The sequence below is a fragment of the Clarias gariepinus genome, chromosome 1 (genome assembly GCF_024256425.1).
Source record: "Clarias gariepinus isolate MV-2021 ecotype Netherlands chromosome 1, CGAR_prim_01v2, whole genome shotgun sequence".
Taxonomy (NCBI): domain Eukaryota; kingdom Metazoa; phylum Chordata; class Actinopteri; order Siluriformes; family Clariidae; genus Clarias; species Clarias gariepinus.
Genome location: NC_071100.1, coordinates 16,704,005 through 16,722,015, shown reverse-complemented (window position 1 = coordinate 16,722,015; position 18,011 = coordinate 16,704,005). Strand labels below are relative to the sequence as shown.

Here is an 18,011-nt window from a genome sequence, read left to right as displayed (position 1 = left end):
AAATGGGGAAGGAAAGGGTTAAAGGGTAAATAGGGAGGGAAAGGGTTAAAGGGTAAATGGAGAAGGAAAGGGTTAAAGGGTAAATGGGAAAGGAAAGGTTTGTTGTGCTCGTGTGGGTCTGGTGGCGCCCTGACTCTCCTCTCAGAGGATGGCCGGACCGGCCCCTCCCAGCTCTCTCTGTGGGCGTGGCCTCAGACAGGAGTCATCTCTGACATCCGGCGGCTGGGTGGCTTTCCCGGGCTGGGATTTTGGCGCGCGTCGTGACAATATGAAGACAAATTAAGAGATTTGACAAACATCCTGTATAAAGGGAAATTAACAGTAAACACAGAGACCTTTACTCTTTAGTTTAATTAGGAATTTAATTATGATAACAAAGTGTTACATACAGATTGTATAGGAGACGTAAGGAGGTCCAGAAGGTCAAGGCACTTAAGTGCTGTAAGGTGGTAACACTAACTACACTGTTTTATTAATGTTTAGGCGAAACAATAAAAAAATAATAATTATATATATATGTGTGTGTGTGTTGTTATAATGTGCTGGTACACATTACCTTGTGGGTACTCATTTGAAGGTGAAGTCGCTGTTTCGGATCGTTTGACTTTTACAGGTTGCATTTAAGAATAATTTTTTCACCATGTTAGAATTACTTCACATGATGGTTGTTTTTTTTTTTTTTGCTGATCTAGAGTGTGGATTTCTTTGTTTTTCCTTTTATTTCAGTTAGTTTGTTAATTAATCAGCTTGAGACTTATTAGGTTATAGGTTTTTGAGACTTCTTTACTGTTTTTCTCTTTTGCTTTTTTTTCTGCCCTTCGGCGAGTGTTCCACAAGACAAGCATTTTTTTATATATAAATTTTCACTTGAAAAACTAACAAGTCTTGATTTATGAGTACCAAGTATCATCAAGTACGCGCGTGTCTCCCCTGCTCGGTCTCAGTTCACGTGCGTCACTCGTATAGTTAACATCCATGCACACATACTGTTTACTATAACAATGTGACCATGTGTGTGTGTAAGGCATCTTTTATTTTGTGTTTGTATGTGTGTGTGGGACACACCAAATAAAGACTCACCTGCGCGCTTGTGTATGGATGAGTTTCTATTCGTTAAACTGGTGTGCGTGTGAAAAGTCTATGGAGTTAATTATGTGGCAGAATTGAACAAACAAACACAATCTGCTTTGCAAAGAAAAAAATCGACTTTCTCACAAATTCGCCCAACGTATTTTCTTACTACGGTGGCCCAGAAGGGCAAATCATCTTTCCCGTATATGTGTATGTTTTTTCCCTTATAAATGTGTTTTTTTCCCCTTGTAAATGTGTGCTTTTTAACTTATATATGTGTTTTTCCCCTTGAAAATGTGTGCTTTTTCCCTTATAAATGTGTTTTTTTCTCCTTAAAACTGTTTTTTCCCCCTTGTAAATGTGTGCTTTTTCCCGTTTGTACACTGCTTTTTCCCGTGTGAGAACTGTCTTTATCCCGTATTTTGCAAGCTAAATGCTAATGCGCAAAGGACTATGGGAGTGAGGCCCCCGGATTGTCCCCGTACATAATCTCTATCAAATATTATATTAGAACATAAATTCGTAGATTTATTTGCGGCGGTGGGGTGTTAGCGCATAACCCTGGCTTCCGAGTGTTCATTTTGACCGTGTTGGCCTCAAAATCCCATAGTGCCTTGCACATTAGCTTTAGAGTTTAGCTTGCAACTTAAACGAAAAAGTTAGTTCTCGCACACGGGAGAGATGCTTTGCCTTTCTGGGGCATGTTTTTTTCCCCCTTGTGGTGTATTATTTTTCCCGTGTAAATGTGTGCTTTTTCCCGTGTACGTATATTATTTGTCCCATGTAAGTCTATTATTTTTCCCGTGTAAATGTGTGCTTTTTCCCGTGTACGTATATTATTTGTCCCATGTAAGTCTACTATTTTTCCTGTGTAAATTTGTCCTTTTTTCCGTGTACGTATATTATTTGTCCCATGTAAGTCTACTATTTTTCCTGTGTAAATGTGTGCTTTTTCCCGTGTACGTATATTATTTGTCCCATGTAAGTGTATTATTTTTCCGGTGTAAATGTGTGCTTTTTGTTGGTGGTAAAGTTTGACCTTCGGGGGCTTACACACCTTCTGGAAGGTGTAGATAATCTTCTGGACAACTTGTTAGGTCAGCAGTCTTCCCCATGATTGCAGTGAAATATTCTAATATTTTGACATACTAGATTTTTATAAGCAGTAATCATTTAAATAAAAACAAAAAGTTTTACTTTTTGAATAACAAATAAATTTTTGGAAATGCACTATAAATAAGTGTATGCAGAGGTGTTTGTTTTACAGTTGAAGGAGTCATTCGCTGTAAAATGTTTAAGAACCTCTGTTTTAACTGCTGAACATATGGGATTAATGTATTCATAAATATTATGGAATATGTTGTTCGAACTGAAACAGAGATGTCACTAATATCTCCAAGGCAGCATGCTTTAGTTAGTAGAAAAACATTATTGATGCTAAAATCACATACTGTATATAAGCCTGTACCCTCACACAGAGTGGAGTAACATCTGATTCTATTCAGTGTCATTTGCAGCAATGCTTTACATGCACTTTAAATGTTTTGCTAAATAATAAGCAAACTAGAAATAAATACTCAACTATAAATTATATTAAAGACTTTATTTACAAATTAATAAAATACATGCATGTATTAGTGGTGCAAAAAGGCAGAGCATCAAGGGTCCGTCCTCTCCACGACAATCTACAACAGGGGAGAAATAAAGACATGTTATTATAAGTGTCTAGTAAAAAGACTTCATGGTGTTACTATGCAGCTCCATGGCATCTCTGTAATATACATCCACATATGAGTTTATAAGCAAGTTAATATCACTTCATGATGTTTGACATCATATGACATCAGTTTGACACACGCAGGCAGGCACGCACACAAAAGTTCATAGAATGCAAGCTTTTAGTAATGCTGTGTATTAAAACCAATTATTTGGTTTTGCTATTAAGGATTGCTGCAAAATTTGGCCCCATCTCCACCATTCATTAACACACACACATGTTCATGAAGAGAAATGTGTCCCTGTCCCCTGATTAAGATGTGCTCAGTGGTGTTCTTGAAAAGAGAGGTAAATACTTCTGAGCACTCACCTTCTGCTCAGGATGTAAAGCTGGTGTAAAAATCAGCTGATACACAGGCAGTTGATGATTTACACACAGTTCACTGTGAGAAGAAAAACACACAATCATACATTATATTATAAGGAGTATAAACATATATTTAATGACTTTATAATAGAATAGATAGAACCTGAACAAAAGCCTCTTTTCTTGACTGTTACATACATTGTGTAAGCACATAACTAACTATTCAGAAGATCTCTAGCTATGATAAAACCACTACATTATACAGCAGTATACATTATATGGCACTCAGGCGCTCCAATAAACTACATACAACAATTCGTTAACCATCTGTAACATTTAGCACATAACAGGAGCAGCTCAGGGATAATTAGCAATAGTTGCTGCTATCTTAGCTCTTTTAGTAAGCTAGCGCTTAGCATAATTATATTAACTTGCTTATAGATCCATATTTGGACAGGCATTTTACAGAAACAATGGAGCTAACTGTTTACATCACGTATATGTGTCCAAATACACGATTAAGCTAATATATATATTAATGAACAAGCTAGTTTCCCCATGCTAAGTGCTAGAGGTTAGCATAGTGATATTAGCTTGCTTATAAATCCATATGTGGATGTATATTACAGAGATGCCATGGAGCTGATGGTTTACATCAGTGTTTAATGGTCTAAATGAGATGATATTCCTTTTAATCACTGCCATTTACACTTGGCTCGGCATTTCCCCCAAACACTCCAATAGTATTAACACTGCTACAAAGTTATCATTAGTGGCTAAAACAGTAAAATCTGATTAATTTTATATATTAAACATTACCTGGTAAGTGTGTGCAGTTGAAAATTTAGTGAAAATTATAACTTTATCACGCTATAATTCACTGTATACTCCATGATGTTGAGTCCTGGAGCTGATATCTTGAAAGGTTCCGTGTTCAGTTGCGTTTTGACCCCACTCCCATAGTCCTTTGCGCATTAGCTTTAGCTTTTAGCTTGCAAAATACGCGAGAAAGACAGTTCTCACACGGGAAAAAGTAGTTGCGCACAAACGGGAAAGAGCAGACGGCTACACGGGAAAAAGTGCACAGTTACACGGGAAAAAAGCACATTTATAAGGGAAAAAAAACACATTTATAAGGGAAAAAAAGCACACATTTATAAGGGAAAAAGCACACATTTTCAATGGAAAAAAAAACACATTTATAAGGGAAAAAACGACATTTATAAGGGAAAAAACGACATTTATAAGGGAAAAAGCGGACATTTTCAAGGGAAAAAAAAACACACTTACAAGGGAAAAAACACACACATATACGGGAAAGATGATTTGCCCTTCTGGGCCACCGTATCTAACAAATGCACCCAACGTATTTTCTCACAAATGCGCCAACCTATTTTCTCACAAATGCAATGGAGCAACTCCCTCTTCCAAAACAGCATATGGCGCTATCGGTCAATTTGCTCTATTCTCCCGAGACCTCAAACAACGTGTTTATATGGTTTACCCTTATGTTTCAGAGGAATATGAGCGGGGAACAGTTTTGAGGTGTCCATTATATATCCAGACAGCCAGACATATTAACAATCCACTATCTTTAGGATAGAGCCCTGTAGAGGAATAATACTGTTATATCAAACCACAGTTGCATTTTAATTAACTATTGAAGGCTGAAAGAACTGTCATCATGTTTGGCTTTTTATATCCATAACGGACGTATGCGACATGATGCATCAAAATCTTTTATAATTAGTGATCGTATCTACATTTAAAAGTCGATTTTTTCTTTGCAAAGCAGATTGTGTTTGTTTCCAAAACGCTGCATTTGTGAGAAAGTCGTTTTTTTTTCTTTGCAAAGCAGATTGTGTTTGTTTGTTAAATTTTGGCACATAATTAACTCCATAAAAGTCATCCTACAGAGCAGCCACCTCACCCCCTCCCTCCACTAGTGCCTGTGTGTGTGTGTGTGTGTGTGTGCGCACTGGGTTGAGTGTGTGTACAGTATTTGTGTGTGCATGCGGGTGTGTGTGTGAAAGTTGTCCTACACAGCAGCCCCCTTTCCCCCCTTTCTCCTCTCCTCTATCTGGTATTGATTCTTTTCAAAGGTAAAATGCAGGTTAATTTGTATTATTGCTACTTTATATTTTGTATAAATTATTTTTATATGAATATTTTTGGGTTGTGGAACGAATCATCTGAGTTTCCATAATTTCTAATGAGGGAAATTCACTGCTTTAATATACGAGCACGCTTCCGTAACTAAATATGCTCGCAATCCAGAGTTTAACTGTACTTTCTTTTTCCTTCTCTTGTTATAGGAGGGTGCATCACTTTTCCTTGTCTTTATTTTACCTTGTTGGTTTCAGGTGTGTGTGTGTGTGTGTGTGTGTCTGCGTATACAGCCCTATTTTTTTTTTCTAGATCATTGGATTACATTCTGATCTGGCAGGGTGGTAATTTATATACATTTGGGCATTTGGCAGACGCTCTTATCCAGAGCGACTTACTTTTTTATCTCATTATACATCTGAGCAGTTAAGGGTTAAGGGCCTTGCTCAAGAGCCCAACAGTGGTACCTTGGTGGTTGTGGGGTTTGAACCTGGGATCTTTCGAACCGTAGTCCAATGCCTTAACCACTGAGCTACCTCCGGCCCGTATATATTTTTGTTGTATAATTTATTATTGTTATTATTGACTAAAGATATTTTATTTAATATTACAAGGGTCGTAAATGGCAAGCCAGGATTTATGAGTGAATGTATAAAACAGACATTCAAGAAAGAACTTTAATAATCCAAGAGGAAAATTGCTTAAAATGTACAGAATATGTCAAGCACAGTACGGTGATGAGACTCTTAGCCGTTGGTGTCATTGTTTCTGAGTGAGTGGATTTTCAGCTTCCTTCTGTCTGTTTACATTTAAAGGTCACAAGTTACACTCCTTTTTAACTGAGTTTGCATGACTTATAAATCTCCAAGTGTGTGTGTGTTAACTTTCAAGCTCAGATCCTGCATTCTGACAAACTTGATTTTCTTTCAGTTTTTTCTCTCTGTCTTAAGAGCTAGAGAAGGCTTTGTTACATATTAGCAGTTAGCAGTTAGCCGTTAGCCTAGCTTTAACATTTACCCCTTAAAAAGTGCCCAGAGAACTGAAGATCCCTTTTTAAGGCCTTTAATTCCTTTAATTAATGTTAAAGACAGGAAGCATCACACCTTTCTGATACCAGTCTGACTGCTGGAGCATCATTTTCTTTTTGATTTTGTTTTAAATTGTTAGAAAATGATTGAAATGTCTGTGAAATATGGGCATGGAAGCTGAAGCCACTGTCATGATTCTGCATGTTTGAGAAAATGGTTTTAAGGTTTTACTGTTGTGGCTTCACAGTAAATATCTGTAAGTTTAGTTGAAAACAGAAAACAGTGTTGAGGGACATTACTTTTTAAAGTAACTTATTACATTACAAAATTACTGTGTTTAAAAAGTAATCAGTTACATTATAGTGTTACTTTCTGATAAAAGTAACTAGTTCGAGTACTTTTCCACTGCAGAAAATGAAAACTCCTTTGTGATTCCTCATGCATGTTGTTTTAGTCAAGATCTTTATAATTATTAGGCCGTAAGTCCGGTTCATCATGATTCACTATTTATTATTTAACATGGACACACAACTTCTACATTTCTACTTACAGTAGTTTACTGTGTTCATATAACTCATATAAATTATGTACATTTATTCATTTGTTTACTTGTTGTGATGTGGTAACAAAACCCACTTTAATTGATATTTAAGCAAAACACAGTGATAAAAATTAAGATAATTTCTCAAACTTCCTAATATGTCTCCCAAGACCAACATGCTCTGTATCATAAACTGTGTATTTCATTTCCAGCAGAAAAACCTAAACCTGAACTCACATCAGACCTTAAAGGAGCTGCACTGACGTTAAACTCAGTGACTCTGACCTGTACACTGAAGCTGCCGTCTGCTGGATGGAAGTTTTACTGGATTAAAGACACACAGAGCACTGAGACTGAGACTGGAACATTTCACTACTTTATCAGATCAGTTCGTGTCTCTGATGGAGGTCAGTACAGGTGCAGAGCTGGAAGAGGAAACCCAGTCTACTACACGAACAGCAGTGATGCACTCTGGGTAAATGTTACTGGTAAGTAAGAGATGCTCAGTAGAGCTTCTTTTTAAATTATCACACCAGATTTTTACACACTTGCATTAAAGAAAAAGTATAATTTCTAAGCATTGGTGTGTTAATTCATGACCAGCGTGAGGGTGAATGAATTCAGATAAGCATCAACGTCAAAGAAAAGTCGAATGTCTGGTAATGATGGTGCCGAGTCTGAAAGCCTAAGAAGATTAGAGAGTGCTGCATGATCTGAAAACAGTATAATCAGAACAAAGTCTTCCCAATGGGGGCCTCATCCACACCAACACACACTCTTAACTCTAATAACAACACGGTCAGTTTCAGCTAGGCCACCTTGCCAACAAGTCTTGTAGTGACACACAGAGGAAATCTCTAGCAACCAGTTTACTAATCCAGTGTTTACCCATAAATCATGATCTGATTCACATACAAATGCTAATTTTGATAAAACACAAAGGTCAAATCAGTTATTACTTTTCCTTCCTTCTTGTTCCTCTGCGCCTGAATGACAGTACTAAGACATGCAGAGAAAAACCAGTCAGTTTAACAATACCAGAAAGAAAGTAGTAAAGATGTGACACATGAAATGTTGATAAGGCATCGTGGAAACACCATAAACCTGATAAAACACATGAGGAGCTGGTGACTAAAGAGCATGAGGAGTTACAGCAGAAGTGAGGAGAAACCGAGAGAGCACACACACACACACACACACACACACACACACACACACACATCTGACAGAAGCATTGTCCAGGTATTCAGCGATAAAACTAGGTTATTTTGATATGGACATTATATATATATATATATATATATATATAATGAGCCACTTCTTAGCTCCGCCCCCTCTTCCACGAGCGTTGCTGAATGAAAATGAATCACTGTGTCTGGAATCATTTCAGCATTAATATACACATGACTGCGGTCTGATCTGGAGTATGAATCAGTATAAAAAGTCCAAACATTTTAATCTTAGGATACAACAGGGAGTTTAAGAATGGATAGTTATTAGATTTATTTAACTCTGACAGGTCTTTCTGCATGTAGTGAGGGCCAGATGAAGCTTCATTTAGGTGTCGAGGCTTCTCCCAGCCAATAGTTTCACCAAAAGATTTATTTCATGAAGCTTCATTCAAGAGCTCGTTGTACTGACACCTGGTGGACAAATCTTGTGTAGCAACTAGATCGTAACATCACACGCAGCACAAGTAATATGTAGATGTAGTTGCACTGTTCAAGGAAATGTTTATGCACATACAGTAATCAACATCTCTGAATACTTGAAAATTAACTGGAGTGCATGAGCTTTTACTTAAGCGCTAAACGAGTTGGTCACGTGATTCCGGAAAACACAAGGCTTCGTTTGTCATCGGTCACGTGACTCTTGGGTAACTCACACACACCTCGAATCGAGGCTTTATTTGGACACGCCCCCTTCTGCTCGATACAAGCTTTGGAGCTTCTGTGTCATAGTAACATCACTATTTGCATGTTTACACATCCTCTACAGACATACAGCATGCTTGTAGTGGTTATGTTCCTGGCAGCTCCGTTCTACACGAGTGTGTATGAAACGTTAGTGTACATCACAGCCAGAGGATGTAACATACAAAGAAAAAGTCAGTCTCACCTTTTTGTGCTAAGGTTTAGACAGCTGATTGACGTCAGAATGTGCCATTTTTCAAACTAGACTGTGTGTTTTGACTGTTTTATGGTCTGTTCATGTATTACATGTTTTGTGTGCTCAGTTGTGTTATTTCCCAAATGAAAATTGACCCAAGTTAGCGTTGCTTTGGTTTAAGTATCTGATTGCAGTCAAACAGTGGCATTTTTTTTCCACTGGGCCTGAATGTATTCTTTCTCAGACTGCCTTAAACACAGATGTATGTTGCTTGTAAGTTATAAATAAGTTTAATAAAAGCAATTTGGTCTATCTGATCTGTTATCACCCAAATAAGGACGTGTTACCTATTAAGTCTGGTTCCTCTGAAGGTTTCTTCTTATTGCCTCCTCGGATAGATTTTCCTTGCCATCACCACCCTCTGCTTGATCATTGGGGACAATCTGATAATTTATACTTTATATAATTTATATTTTGTTACACCTTTTTCTTTTTTTTTAACTTTTGGTTCCTGGGACACTGTGGACCGCAGATAAGTTTCATTTGCTTCAAAGTGGAAAAGCTTCTCTCTCCTGAGGCAACAGTGATAGACAATGTTAACAGTTAATGCAAGGCAATGCTTAAATTGTCATAAAGCTCCAAGAGATTCTCCTTGTAGATGTAATCTAACATCTCTGCAGGTGTAGATACTGTATGTGATGTAGAAAAACATGACCAGCTGCTCTCACTCCAAGAATCCTGTCCTGACTGTCAGTGTCTCCCAGTGTCTGCTCCAGATTCTTACATCATGAGATTCTAAATCCACTACTGCAAAGTGAGGAGGTGCTTCCCCTTTCAAAGAGCTTACAACAAAAAACAAAACACAAGATTACTACTGACTGAATAAACTAAAAGATTTCTCAAAATTTTTTAGAGAAAATTTTGTCAAGAAATTTTGTCACTGTTTTGAGGAAAATTTTAATCCTTTATTTGAACTGGTGCTCTTTTGACAATACTTCATCTTTGTTAGTCAGTTATTTTCTCAGTCCAAACCGCTGAGTCATTAGAAAGCACGATTTTGCTTCCCATTAGATTATGGGGCGGGTGCTGGGTATCAGGGACAGGGCACGCATCTGAGCTGCAGCTTGTTCAGTGGGTGGTATATCTGGGTCTTCCTCCTCTTCAGATGATTTATTTAGATTTTTAGGTAAAATAAATGTTATAAGCTTTGGCAAGCTTTCAGTATTTGATTTCTTTAGTTTTTGTATAGTTTTTGAGCACTGCTTGGATAAGCACGCTTCATGGTTTATTCTTTCCATACAGTATGTCTGGGGCTCATACACTCTTAGTCCTGTTACTCTGAATCACACAGGAGTTTATATGTGCAGAGCAGAGTGTCTTTCACACATACTACAGCAAACCACAGCCTCCGTGTGTCTCTGGTGAGGAAATACGTTAACACCTATTGTGTGTGATTTTATTATAATTGTTATTATTAGGATTTAAAGGAATAAAATTACTGATATCCATCAATATCCATCTATCGATCCATCTGTCTGTTTGTCTGTCTATTGTTAATTGATTACATCATGCATGTTTAATATGTTCTGTTCACAATCAATTTTGTGTTTCAGGTGAATCTCCTCCAGTCTCTCTGATCATCAGTCCCAGCAGAACTCAACACTTTACTGCTGACTCTCTCTCACTGAGCTGTGAGGACCAGAGAGACTCCACAGGATGGACAGTGAGAGGACGCACAAATGGGACACTGTTTAATTGTTCATCAGTTTCAGGATCTACATGTAACATCAGCTCCCTCTCTACATCACACACTGGAGTTTACTGGTGTCAGTCTGAATCTGGAGGACGTAGTAATTCTCTCAACATCACAGTACATAGTGAGTCTTTAATTGTCTTATTAGTAATATATTCACATAGATACCTTGACAACATTAAAAAATAGAGTACAGTTAAACCTTGGATTGTAAGCATACAGTAATTTGTTCCGGAAGTGTGTTTGTGTATCAAAACATTCATATATCAAAGTTAATTTCCTCATAAGAAATAATAGAAACTCAGATAATTTGTTCTACAACCCCAAAAACATTTATATAAAAATAATTAATACAAAATATAAAGTAAAAATAAAACAAATTAACCTGCACTTTACCTTTATAAAGAATCGGGCTGGTGTGAGTGAGGTGAGAGGAGGAGGGGCAGAAGGGTTATTGTGTAGGACGACTTACTCTCACACGCACACTAACGAAACTGCTGTTGTCTAAACTGTGACATTGCATTGTTGTTTAACAGAATCACCTTCCACACTGCTACAGCCTATTTAACATTTTTCTTTACAGAGGTCTTTATTGCCGTACAGTGACTAACGTACAGTTACTACACTTTGACACAAAATAATGCTTTACGAACACACGCGCGCACACACACACACACACTCACACACACACACACACACACACACACACACACACACACACACACACAAAGACACGTAGACACAATTCTATAGTGAAAAATCACTGGCTCAGTTGTGATCATGTGATGCTTGACAGAAAAAGCACATGCGTACTACTCGTAGTGTAAAACTATCAAGGTAAAATTTATTTTATTTTTTTTGCTCGTCTTGCAAAACACTCGTAAACTAAGTTACTCAGCATTCCAAGGTTTTACTACATTGTAAAGAAACAAACTGATAAATCTCTCTGCATCACTGCCTTGCTTAACAAAACATATGCTAGATTTGGTCAAAGCTTTAATTTATATACTACATTTAAAAAAAAATAAATTCTTAATTTGTTCCATGTTCAAATTTACAATGTTATTTGGGTCTCAGGGAGGGCAGCACTATTAGGTACAAAATGTAAATATGTTCTACAACTGACATTAATATAAATTTTAATATTCATTATACTGTGTAAACAAAAAGAAGTCAAACATAAATCCTGTGGTCTCAAGGAAAAAAAAAAAGCTAGAAAATCTACGTAGGGTTGATTCCCTACAGTGCAACATGGAGAACATGGTTTCAGACCTATTGTTCTGTATAAGTCACATAACTTCTTTCTTGTAGCTGTCAATCATTTCCATAACATTTCATTACATTTACATTTAGGCATGTGACAGATGCTTTTTTCCAGAGCGACTTTAAAAAGTGCTTAAGTTTATGTTATCCATATCATCCCGTCTGCAAACTAAACTAACTACACTAAACTAAACTTTTAACTAGTCACAGACAGATGTATTCAATCCACGACATACCTTTCACTTGGGCAAAATCTAATGCCTTTAATATACAGAAACCCAAACTTACACTGCTATTTCTCAACACATGGACATGATAAATAAGTAAATAAATATATGAAAAATTAAATAAATCAATTTGGTATTATTTTTTTTATATAATTTTTTTTGCCTAAAAAATACAAACAAAAATATATTCATAACTAAAATCACCCAAAATGTGAATTAATAACACATTTGATGTAACGGGTCAAATTTTTACTGCTCATCTGTCTATACTTCAAAAACTTCTTTTGGTCATAAATATGGCAGTGTGGTCGTACTGTAACATCACAAGCTACAGATCAGTAGAGGTCTTTATGCTACAATTATATTTGTATTTGAGCCACTTTATGCTTTCAATGTTCTCTTTCCTATAGATGGTGATGTGATCCTGGAGAGTCCTGTCCATCCTGTAACTGAGGGAAATCCTCTGACTTTACGCTGTTTATATCGCAACACAAACATCTCAGACTCTGGTATTGATTTCTATAAAGATGGATCAGTTCTCCAGAATAAGACTACAGGAGAGATGACCATCAGTAGTGTCTCAATGTCAGATGAAGGTTTCTACCACTGTACACACCCAGAGAGAGGAGAGTCACCGAAAAGCTGGGTTTCAGTCAGAGGTGAGGAAACCACGTCTACTTATTTTTATTAATACAGATTGTCCTAGTGCATGTTTACCTGTGTTTTATTTTTAGTATGTTTAATAAAGTTAAAGTCTGTGCTTATGTCCTGTGTTAGTCTCCATTATTAGCATGTCATTTCTATTTTAAGAGTTACATGATTTAGTACGATTCTTAAAAAGACAGTAATATGTAGCGTCTGGTTAAGAATTTGAGACAGAATTTATAAAATATAGTGTAAAAATAACAAATACACAGGGGTGATATTTAAACTTCTTTAAATATTTACTACACATACAGTATAATGTGGTTTTCTACATTTGTCTGATAAACACAGTATGTTAGACAGAGCCGGTCCTGACAACCCTGACTTGTGAGCCTTGAGAATCATTTTCATTTCTCAGATAGTCCTCCCATCCCATTTTCCACTGTACTGTACCACTACAATGCTTCTACTCTTCTGAGAAGGCTTTTCACAAGGTTTAGGAGTGTGTTTATGGGAATCTTTGATCATTCTTCCAGGAGCACATTTGTAAGGTCAGACACTGATGTTAGACGAGAAGGTCTGGCTCACGGTCTCAGCTCTAATTCATCCCAAAGATGTTCTATCGGGTGGAGGTCAGGACTCTGTGCAGGCCAGTCAAGTTCTTCCACACCAAACTCGCTTATCCATGTCTTTATGGACCTTGCTTTGTGCACTGGTGCACAGTCATGTTGGAACTGGTGTGGGGTTGTTCTTTAGGAGTTAGACTCGGCCCCTTATTTCCAGTGAAAGGAAGTTTTAATGCTTTAGCAAGACATTTTGGACAATTTCATTCTGCAAACTTTGTGGGAATAGTTTGAGTTGAAGTTGTTTTAGCTGCAAAGGGTGGGCCAGCATCGTATTAAACCCTATGGATTAAGAACTGTATGTTACTCAAGTTCACATGCATGTAAATTTGGCAATGTAGTGTTTATATATATATATATATATATATATATACACACACACACACACACTGTTTATGTGTGTGTGTGTGTGTGTGTGTGTAATAGATACTTTTATTCCCCCTTTTTTCCAGTTCTCTCACATGAAAAAGCTCCACAGTCGGTACTGAAGCTCCTCAGCAGTGTGGTAGCGGCCTCTCCGTATGTGCTGGTGACCATCATTCTGGCAGTGAAATGTTACAGAGCTCGAAGTAAGAACTCAGTGTTTTTTATTAACCATAAAATTAAACCCTAACGTTTAATAAGAGGTTGATCTAAAGTGTATTATTTCACAGCTGAACCTACTGAGAACAAAAGACCAGAATCAGTGATAGAGGCCGAAGCATCTTCCTGAGTCTTTCAGAGTCTTCTTTTTTTTTTTTTTTTTTTTTAATAAACTATCTTTTTAAAAACAACAGTCCCAAGTGTAACATACAAGACATTTGTGCATGTGTTCAGTCAGTAAGTGCAGTTTTAGTCCTGAGGGGCCTGTAAGATGGTTTCTGTTATTTTTCATTCCTGATATTTTTGTATTGTATTACTTGTATGCATTTATTCTGTTAGATTTACTTTGTGTCATAGCTTTAGCTAGTGTTGTCATTTACTTTGTTTGATTAATATATATATATATATATATATATATATATATATATATATATATATATATATTATTATTATTATTATTATTTATTTAATCATATAATTTGCTCAGGGATACATATAAAGGATGGTTTGATGCAGAGTTATGTCTTTGATAGAGTAAGGCTTATTTTGTAAGGTTTTATAAAAGTAAATATCTAGGTAGATGCATTTTGTTGTTTAAAAAATTTAATGAGCCTGAAGTTACTTTGGTTGTACCACATTTTAATAAATAAAATATGAAAAAGTCTCCAAAAAGTTAATTTTTTTTCCTAAATAACCTAAATAACTGTTTTCCTGAAGACAAAAAGCCATCTTTTCTTTTGTTAAGGTTTTACCCTTGTGATAGCAGCTCAGGGCCCATAATAACTAAACATCTCAGAGTAGGAAATCACTCCTACATGGCTAGTAATGCAATTTTAGTCCTACTTTTAGGAGTAGGACTAAGGGAACTGGCATTCAAATCAATGAAAAACTGCTTTGTGGGCATCATCTAGTAAAGACATTAAAATAATTGCATTTATGTATAAACTTATATATAAATGCAATACTATAACTATCTTATAGGTCAAGACAGCAATGTTATAGTGAAGATATTTACAATGGTGAGTATACAGATATACAAATATGATGACACAACAAACATCTTACTATTAAGATATATACTCAACTGAACATAGTCAATATAACAAACAGATTCACTTACAGTACAGGCAATGTCTTCTCAAGGGATAACATTGAGTATGGCAAAAGATTTTCCTAAGTTACAACATGCAACATTTCTTCCTGAAACACACACTCACTTCCTGTCACATGTCACTTAAGAAAAAATAACCAGCAGGGGTCACTAAAACAACTTTAACTACAATTAGCAGAGCCAGAACACTTTCACATCTGGGCCCGGTTTCTCGAAAGCTTCTTATCGCTAAGTAGTTCTTAAGTTGTACCTTAACCTCTCTCTTAACGTTATGGCGCATTTCCCCGAAACATTCTTCCGCTAAATATCTCTTAGTTAAGTCACACGTTCGTAAGGTTGGTCCAGACCAATTCATAGCGTAGTTTCAGCTCAAGACGCTAGTCGCCGCCACTGAGCAGCAGTCTTTATAAATCAGCGGTGTATCAAAGCACATTATGGCACGTTATCAAAGTCAAAGTATTAATGATGGAATATACTGTAGGCCTGTTTAAAAATTTTACTTTATTTTATATCAGAACTAATACAGTGACTTAATTAGCCTATTTCATAATGTGACTAATGCATTAAAATTGGCAATCACTTTTAATATTAAACTGGTGGAAGACAATTTGGCAGCGATACAGCGTGTTGTTGTGTTAAACTGAAGACGGCGCCGTCCGCGGAGCCACGTGGTTCATGTAAATTTTTCATTTAGGCAAAACTTCAGCCCTTTTCATATTATGCCTAAGGTGGCTATTTAAAAAAAAAAAAAAGTTTTCGCCTTCCAAGGCAACAGATTATGAATCTTTTTGACCTGCTCTGACCTGCGCTCTACGTCCCGATGTCCAGCTGCTTGCTTTCATTGATTATTAACCATCATCCAAGACTGGATGGACTTTTTTTTTGACACGTTTTATTTTATGATGAAATTTGATAATAAAAAAGTTAAATGAGAAAATAAATTTGGGAGTTTCAAACCTCGCATCCATTTATTTTTCTGAGTGATTGTAATGTGTAATACCCCTACAGATGTCGCCATTAAGACTGCGCGAGTTTTCCTCGAGATGCTGCAATTTAGCACGCGGCGTTCCGCGACTTCCTGCGAGCAACATTCGGGAATTTAAATAAATGTTTTGTGCTTCAGTGAATATCCACCAGATGGCGCATGGAAGGACTTTATCTAAAAGCCGGACCAAGTTTAACGATAATCTGTGTATACTGTAATTAGTTAGCCTAAAACAATAATGTTTCCAATGCTGGAGCAAACATGATTTTTTTTGTTTAACAGTAGATCTTTCATGATGAATGTGTGTATATGTGCTTCATATTATTGTAAATTTGGGCAAATTATGAGATGCCCAAATTTGTGCTTTGAAATTTATAGTAAGTTTCTTATGTAGTTTTTGTAATGTCTTAAAAGGGACAAAACAATGAAAGACATAGCAATGCCTTGGTTTAAATGATATTGAAATCAATTTAATTTCCTGATAGTACGCTATCTGATAGTGTTAACTATGCAAATGTCCGGATTCGTGAATATGCCAACATATCTTATTTAAAACGTAAAGATGTGTTGCCATCATCAGAAGACATGAATGAACAAATATATAATGTATAAAAAGTATTTGTGGATATTTATGTAGCGATAGTAGATACGGGCGCACACCCATCACAGGCGCACGCCGTCACAGAAAGTAAAGTTTAGGATCACGATGCTCAACATCCTGGAGCCCAAACCCCATTTAAATTAAATTAACAAATATTGTAAGTAAATAACAATAGCCCATGTTTAGAAAAGCATTTCTATTTAGATTATAAAACATAATCCTGCATGTGTTTTAGGTGTTCCAGCTGCCACTGTTCTGGTGGCTCTGTCAGAGTCAATCATTCTGTAACAAACCTGTAAATTTCCATGTAAAACAGGTACATCTGTATGAATAAATTGATATAATGAGCTATTGATCAGTGACTTATGTAAACGACTCAGTTCAGATTTAAGTAAAAGGAAAGAAAGTAAATGGCTGCGCTGTTTGGGAGAGGGAGGTGCTAATTGTAAGGGTCCACCACCAGAGGTCACTGTTTTTTATTTGTAGTTTTTGTTGGCTGACTCAGTTTCCCAGCAGGCACCTCGGTCAGGTGATGTGAGTGCACACCTGAACCGAGGTAGCCATCAATCAATCTATGAATAGCTGTTTAGACTGGGAAACTGGGTCGAGCATTTTTGGTTTTACTACTGTCATGTGTGTGGGCATTTTGTTCTGTTTTATTCTTTGTTTAGTTTGTATTTTGATTTTAGTTGTGTTGACTTGGGCTCTCTTATTGGCAATGTTTCTGTGTATGTTTTGTGAGTCTGTGTTAGTGGAGCTGATTTAGTCCTGTCCTAAATGTATGTAAGTACCGTGGTTTTTGTCCTTCCTGTGTTCTTGTGTGTTTAGCTAGAGCCAGGTAAGTAGTTAGGTGTGTGTTTGGCTAGGAGTGCGTTTAGCTAAAATCTATGCTGAGCTAACTAGCATGCTTCTAGCCATAGCCCCTTTGTGTCTCTAGCTGTTCTGTGTTTCCAATCCCCCTAGTGTCCCAGTGTGCCTAGTTTTAAAGTGCCGCCCCTCCTAGCTTTGGAGTACCGACTAGCTTGTGAGTGCCGCCTCACTTAGTCTTAGAGGGCCGCCTCGCCTATAGCCACTGGGTATCCTCTGTCTGTGTTTCTGTGCCCCCATTCCCTAGTGTGTGTTGAGCTATTAGGTATGTGTAGCTTAGTGCATGTTGGGGCTGAAGACATGTTTAGCTAGGTGTATGTGTAGCTGACTGCCATGGTTAAGAGCAATCCTCACCATGTTTAGTTAAAAGCCATGCCTAGCTGACTGTCATGTCTTTAGCCCTAGTCTCTACGCGT

General features: G+C 36.9%; 1 long non-coding RNA gene and 1 pseudogene across 1 annotated transcript; one reads left to right on the top strand and one right to left on the bottom strand.

Moving 5' to 3' along the window:
• LOC128520470 (Fc receptor-like protein 5) overlaps positions 1 to 17,708 on the top strand; it is a 57,533-nt pseudogene extending 39,825 nt beyond the window's left edge.
• Positions 2,581 to 4,068, bottom strand: LOC128518906 (uncharacterized). Its single transcript, XR_008357788.1, has 3 exons — positions 3,974 to 4,068; positions 3,158 to 3,230; positions 2,581 to 2,756 (listed from the first exon to the last, which is right to left on the bottom strand). It is a non-coding gene; the product is annotated as an uncharacterized LOC128518906 (long non-coding RNA).
• Positions 17,709 to 18,011: the final 303 nt, after the last annotated feature.